Genomic DNA, 7,646 nt, shown 5'->3' with positions numbered 1-7,646 from the left:
AGCATGTTTGCATTTTAGTGGGGAAAACACCGAGACTTTTTCAAGTCTCACAAGTTATCCAGAACTACGTAGGTCTGAGTTCCTCATTTGAGGATATGTAGGAGCAAAAGCCTTGCTTTTGTCGACCACACCGCTTTTTGTTACCATGACCCAAGAGCTGGTAGCCCGCGGAGATACCTTACGGTTATCCGCACCTCGGCATTCAGTGACCCCAAGTGTGATTGATGAGAAGAGGCCAATGTGGTCATCTGCGCCTTTTTCGGAAATGTCAGCATCTTCTGGAGGATACTTTTTCAAGTCTCACAAGTTATCAAGAACTACGTAGGTCTGAGTTCCTCATTGGAGGATACGTAGGAGCAAGAGCCTTGCTTTTGTCGGCCACCTTCACAAGTTCTGTCATGGTGACACTCGAGTCACGTGACATGCGGAGATACCCAAGTGGTTGTCCGCACTTTCAATTCTTTTTTGCTAAATGTAAGACGAAAAGACTGATAGCACGCAGAGACTAACGTCGTCTTCTGCGCCCTTCGTCAATCGCGGCCGACAAGCCCATTGACACGCGGAGAGTTACGTCATCTTCCGCGCTCACAAGAACTGTCATACTGACATTTGAGTCACGCTGACGGGCAGAAATACCCGAGTGGTTATCCGTATAAACATTCTTTTTTGCTGTCTGTAAGACGAAAAGCCTGACAGCACGCAGAGACTAACATCATCTTCTGCGCCCTTCGTCAATCGCGGCCGACAAGCCCGTTGACACGCGGAGATTTATGTCATCTTCCGCGCTCACAAGATCTGTCATCCTGACATTTGAGTCACGCTGACGGGCGGAAATACCCGAGTGGTTATCCGTATAAACATTCTTTTTTGCTGTCTGTAAGACGAAAAGCCTGACAGCACGCAGAGACTAACGTCATCTCCAGCGCCCTTCGTCAATCGCGGCCGACAAGCCCGTTGACACGCGGAGATTTACGTCATCTTCCGCGCTCACAAGATCTGTCATACTAACATTTGAGTCACGCTGACGAGCGGAAATACCCGAGTGGTTATCCGTATAAACATTCTTTTTTGCTGTCTGTAAGACGAAAAGCCTGACAGCACGCAGAGACTAACGTCGTCTCCTGCGCCCTTCGTCAATCGCGGCCGACAAGCCCGTTGACACGCGGAGATTTACGTCATCTTCCGCGCTCACAAGATCTGTCATACTGACATTTGAGTCACGCTGACGGGCGGAAATACCCGAGTGGTTATCCGTATAAACATTCTTTTTGCTGTCTGTAAGACGAAAAGCCTGACAGGACGCAGAGACTAACGTCGTCTTCTGCGCCCTTCGTCAATCGCGGCCGACAAGCCTGTTGACCCGCGGAGATTTACGTCATCTTCCGCGCTCACAAGATCTGTCATACTGACATTTGAGTCACGCTGACGGGCGGAAATACCCGAGTGGTTATCCGTATAAACATTCTTTTTGCTGTCTGTAAGACGAAAAGCCTGACAGCACGCAGAGACTAACGTTGTCTTCTGCGCCCTTCGTCAATCGCGGCCGACAAGCCCGTTGACACGCGGAGATTTACGTCATCTTCCGCGCTCACAAGATCTGTCATACTGACATTTGAGTCACGCTGACGGGCAGAAATACCCGAGTGGTTATCCGTATAAACATTCATTTTTGCTGTCTGTAAGACGAAAAGCCTGACAGCACGCAGAGACTAACGTCGTCTTCTGCGCCCTTCGTCAATCGCGGCCGGCAAGCCTATTGACACGCGGAGATTTACGTCATCTTCCGCGCTCACAAGATCTGTCATACTGACATTTGAGTCACGCTGACGGGCGGAAATACCCGAGTGGTTATCCGTATAAACTTTCTCTTTGCTATCTGTAAGACGAAAAGCCTGATAGCATGCGAAGACTGACATCGTCTTCTGCACCCTTTGTTCCCTCGGGAACAACAAGTCATTTGCGCGCGGAGATTTTATGGTCACCCGCGACTCTCGTCAACCGAGAGGAACGAAATTAGTGTCTTATCATTACTTCCCTTTTATCTCCAATAAAAGACAAGTAAAGAGGGGCAACTGTCATACCCTAATTTCGTTCGGGGACCTTTGCTTAGTGGCATGCAACTTGTGTTTGGTCATTTTGAGGTGCTTGGCACCCATCATTAGGCAATTTGTGAAATTCCGTGACACACCGAAAATCAAAGGGAAACATCGTTGCACAAATAGTGAAATTCCGTGACACACCGGAAATCGAAGGGAAGCATCGTTGCACAAATAGTGAGGTTCCGTAACATTCCGTAAGTCAAAAAAAGGGGATGATTATGTAATCCGCAAGGTTCCGTAACATTACGGAAAGGAAACAAGTATCGTTACGAAATTTGTAAGTTTCTGTAACTTTAAGAAAAAAGAATTACCCAAAAAAAGGGTAAAGGGGGTGTATTTAGTAAAATGGGGGAGGGGTGCAAATAGAAATTTTTGAATCTGGGCCCTTCTAGAGGTTTATGGGCAATTTCTTGCTTAAGGTTGAAGCAACCTAGCTCGCCTGGGCGAGCTAGGTGGCCACCACACCACCCGTTTTGTTGAAAAATGGGATTTTGGGGCTTCCGGGACACCCGTAATGCTTCCGTAAAATTCCCATAACTCTAAATAAGCATAATTAACTTAATACGGGTGAGACGGAAGAGAAAAAAAGAATAAAATCAAGTCCTATATGCTTCCGTAAGGCTTCCGTAACTTTTCCGTAAATTACGAAGGAAGGGGGTGAACTTATCAAAATTCGAGGGGTGCAAATAGCAATTTCGAAATTTTGAATTGGGCCTTCCAGAATGTTTTTTGGAGCTGGGTTGCTTCTGCCTGGGCGAGCTAAGGTCGCCTGGGCGAGCTGGGCGGCAACCTCCTCTTGCTTTTTCCTATAAATAGGCTGAAGGGGGCTGTTCTAAAGATCCCAGAGGTCCCTGGTGAGGTATTTCAGCTGTTTTGGGTGAAAAAAAATTGTTTCCGTGAAGAAAATCCAAGCCGAGGTGCTTCCGTAACGCTTCCGAGAGGTTTCCGTAAGCAAATCTGTGAAAGTTTTCCTCCGTTATTCACCGTTCTTCATCCGTTCTTCGTTCTTCAACGAGTAAGTTTCCAAATCGAGCTTTTCAATTCTTTCTATGTACCCGTGGTGGTCCCCATTTGTTTTGTGTTCTTTTATTCTCGTTTCATTTACTTTCCGTACCCCCTTTTGACGTGCTTCAGTCATTTATTTAAGTTGTTTCTTGCCTAATCTAAAAATAAAATAAATTTCCACCGATCATTTGAATTGTATCATCCGTTAATTTCTGTTAAAAAGAATTTCGACCGTTCGGTCGTGCCGTAACCACGTTAGAAATAAAAAAAGAGGTAAAATAATAATATAATAATCAAAAAATACCTTTTAGTAAAGTAAAAGCGAAAAATCAATCGGACGTTTTCTCTTTGGGATTTCTCATTCTTAATTGAATTGACTAATAACTAAAGTGAAACTAAGGCTAAAATCAACTCGCCTAGTCAAGCTCGTCCACAAAAATAGGATCTTGAAAGTTTATCATTTCAGTTTCTTACCAAGTAAAATGGATCATTTTTAAGGTCCAACGCCTTAAAATGATCACCTTTCAAGTAAAAAGAATCACTTGATTCACGCATAAGAAAGAACTACGTAGGTCTGATTTCCTCATCACAATTGAGGAATACGCAGGAGCAAAGGGAAACACCCTTGTCGACCACAAAAAGATAAAAAATATAAAAAGGGTATAAAGGATATAAGGACACAAAAGGGAACGTAAAAATCAAAGTCGTGGTTGCACATTCGATTAAAGGCTGTCGTCCCTTGTGACGGACGTGTGGGCTGCTAACACCTTCCCCGTGCGTAAATACAACTCCCGAGCCTTTCACTTAAAAGTTCGTAGATCGCGTCTTCTCCGGTTTTTCCGACGTTTTCCTCAAATAAACGTTGGTGGCGACTCCGCGCGTATTCCTTTCGTGGAACACGCATCCTGCGAGTCTCGCGTCGCCCTCCCGTCGAAGGGTAGGTTGCGACACATGTTATATACTTAATTTAAATTTTATAGTTAATTTTTCAAAAAGTTAATTGAGTTTGGGTCATGTTCAAATTGATTACACCAAAATGGGCCTCGTAGTAATAATAGGTGTAAGAAAAAAAATGAAAGTTGTATATAGAGAATCTACTTTTACTTTTATTGATTACAATGGGGAAATTGAAATAAGTAGAATAATTAATAATCATATCTGAGACGTAGGATTTCTCAGTATATATTTGGGGCTCTTACACAGTAGTGCTAATTAATTAAGTGTTGTGTTTTTGAACTTTGAACAATTTTAGTGCAGGATGGTTTGATGTGTACATGGGATTGCAAACAATCGAGGAAATAGCACAGCAGAGGAACTAGCTACAGTGGTCGACACATCTCATTGGACCCCTCTCTTGGTTTGTCTTTTTTGTTCATGTTTAAATTGTTGCCGTGTATGTTATAATATCGATACAATAAATTACTTAATTAAATATATTTAAATTTAAGTTAAAGATAATTCAATAGATAATTTAAAATTAATCATTCTTTTCTATTTTATATTTTTTTACGCTCATAATTAAATGTAAGCAAATTTATAATTACTTTATTTGAACTAAGCTCTGAACAATAGTTTTATTTTTCTCTACTAGTATAGTACTACTATAATTCATTAATTTCACATAGTAGACACAATTTTATTTTTTTAAAATAAAAAAGACTTATCCAAGCTAGCCCTTAGATCACGGGACACAGATTGATTAAGGAACATGAATGATATTAGAAAAAAGAGCATTGCATGTGTAAGTTTGCACTATTTTTCCCTATTAATTATTAAAAATAAATATAATGTATTTTATTAATTTTGTGCAGGAGTTTTTTCTTCATTGTCTAATTATACCTACATTGAGGTACTTGTAATACACAATATCCATGTTCCATCATCAACCTTACTTTATCTAAAGTTTCAAATCAATCATAATAAATAAACATTAAGTTGACTGTTTCAACTTCCATGCAAACACTATGTCTTTTGTGTGTTTGCATGAACACACTCCATTGAATACTATCAAATCATTTCATTTGATGATTATATTTTCTTACTTCTTGACATTTCTTGATGGAGATTTGTTGTTGGTAGTTTGTATCAAGGGAGATTCCTGAGAATCGAAGGTGGATGTATCAGAGGTTGGATGGTAATAAACGTTGGACAAATGAGTTTAGAGAAGGAGTGTTTGAATTTGTACAATTTGTTACTAGTCAGGACATGTTTCAAATGCAAGGAGAACAAACAAGGTGTCCCTGCAAGAAATGCAAATGTAAAGTTTTCAAGTTTGTGGATGATGTGATGAGGGATCTTTATGAGGAAGGGTTCATGCCAAATTATTATTGGTGGACAAACCACCGTGAAGAGTTACCACAATTTCCTCCCATAGTGTTGCAAGGTTCCTACTATGAAAGTGGTAGGCAAAGGAAAGAATTGAATCCTTACGAGCAAATGATCATGGATCATGTTGGACCATCAATTGGCCAATACATAGAACAACAGGGTGTAATTGAGACAGAATGCATGGAGGAGAATCCTAATCCTGAAGCTCAAAAGTTCTTTGATATGCTTGCAACTGCTCAAGCACCATTGTGGGAAGGATGCGAGCATCATTCAGAATTGTCAGCTTCTTTGGCATGTCTTAGCTTGAAATCTGATTATAATATGTCAGAAGGGTGTTTTAATCGTATGGTTCAACTTATGGGTGACACCATGCCAAAAAACTGAGGTCAGTGCAAAAATTGGGTCTCGGTTGTTTGAAAATTGATTGTTGCCCGAACGGATGCATGTTGTATTACATAGAAAATTCAGATAAGAGTATAACCAATTTCTTTTTTTGTAAAAGTGATCGGTACTTGACGGTTAATAGGAGAGGGATTGAAAAGAAGTTTCCTGTTAAAAAAATGTGGTACTTTCCACTCATTCTAAGACTAAAAAGATTGTACTCTTCAATGGCCACTGCATCTCACATAAGATGGCATAGTGAAAATTAGAGGGACCCGAATGTCATGTGTCATCCATCTGATGGTGAAGCATGGAAACATTTTGATAGAATGCATCCAGAATTTAGTCAGGACCCTAGGAATGTCAGATTGGGATTATGTTCAGATGGATTTAGTCCTTTTGGTCAATTTGGGAAGACTTACTCTTGTTGGCCGATTATCTTAACTCCATACAATCTTCCTCCTAGCATGTGCATGAAGAGAGAATTTATGTTTTTAACTGTCTTAATTCTAGGTCCATCAGATCCAAGGCACAAGATTGATGTGTACTTGCAACCACTCATAGATGACTTATGCACCTTATGGAATGATGGCATACCAACTTTTGATGTGTCATTGAACCAAATTTTTTGATGAAGGCTGCTTTGATGTGGACAATCAATGACTTCCTAGCTTATGGGATGTTGTTAAGTTGGAGAACTGCTGGTAGACTTGGTTGTCCCATATGTATGGAACGATCAAAGGCATTCACAACTTTAAATTTTCACAAGGTCTGTTATTTTGATTGTCATCGCCAATTTCTTTCGCTTAATCATGCATATAGGAGGAATAAAAAGTCATTCAAGAAGGGTCGCGTTGAGACCTCAGCCCCTCCTCCATGTTTGTCTAGTCTTGACGTTTGGAATAGAGTTGCACATTTATCGCTCTGCCTTGAGTCGCAAGAAGAAAAAGATTTTCTTGGTTATGGTGTTGAACATAATTGGAAGAAACAAAGTATATTTTGGTTGTTACCATATTGGAAAACCTAGCTTCTGCGTCATAACATTGATGTCATTCTCACAGAAAGAAATGTGTTTATGAATGTCTTTAACATTGTGATGGACATCAATGGCAAAAGCAAGGATACACACAATGCTCAAATGGATTTAGCAGAAATATGTGATCAGAAGGAGCTTGAGCTAGTAGATGTTGGTCGTGGCAAGTTCTTTAAACCAAAGGCAGCTTATGCAATGACCAAATCCCAGAGACTCACTGTTCTTAAATGGGTCAAAGAACTAAAGTTACTAGATGGCTATGCCTCCAATTTAGGTTGGTGTGTGGATCTTAACAAGGGAAAAATTCATGGAATGAAAAGTCATGATTGTCATGTTTTCATGCAATGGTTGCTTCCAATTGCATTTGACTCATTACCAAAACCTATTTGGAAGCCACTTGTTGAACTTAGCCAATTTTTCAGAGAACTAACTTCGACAACTTTAAATGTTGAGCAACTAAGAATTATGGAAAATAACATACCTATGTTGTTTTGTAAGTTAGAACAAATATTCCCTCCAAGCTTCTTTGATTCAATGGAGCATCTTCTAGTTCATTTACCTTATGAGGCAAGACTTGGTGGTCCAGTCCAATATCGTTGGATGTATCCTTTTGAGAGGTATAAAATGAGTAATTATTTATACACCATTGTATTATATACATATAGTCATTTTAAAAAAAATACTTATTCATATTAATTTTAGGTTTTTACACTCCCTCAAAAATAAAGTTAAGAATAAAGCTAGAGTTGAGGGATCGATTTGTGAAGCGTACTTAATGGAGGAGACATCTACCTTTGCCT

The sequence above is a fragment of the Glycine max genome, chromosome 10 (assembly GCF_000004515.6).
Source record: "Glycine max cultivar Williams 82 chromosome 10, Glycine_max_v4.0, whole genome shotgun sequence".
Lineage (NCBI taxonomy): Eukaryota > Viridiplantae > Streptophyta > Magnoliopsida > Fabales > Fabaceae > Glycine > Glycine max.
This window is presented reverse-complemented; position numbering follows the sequence as displayed.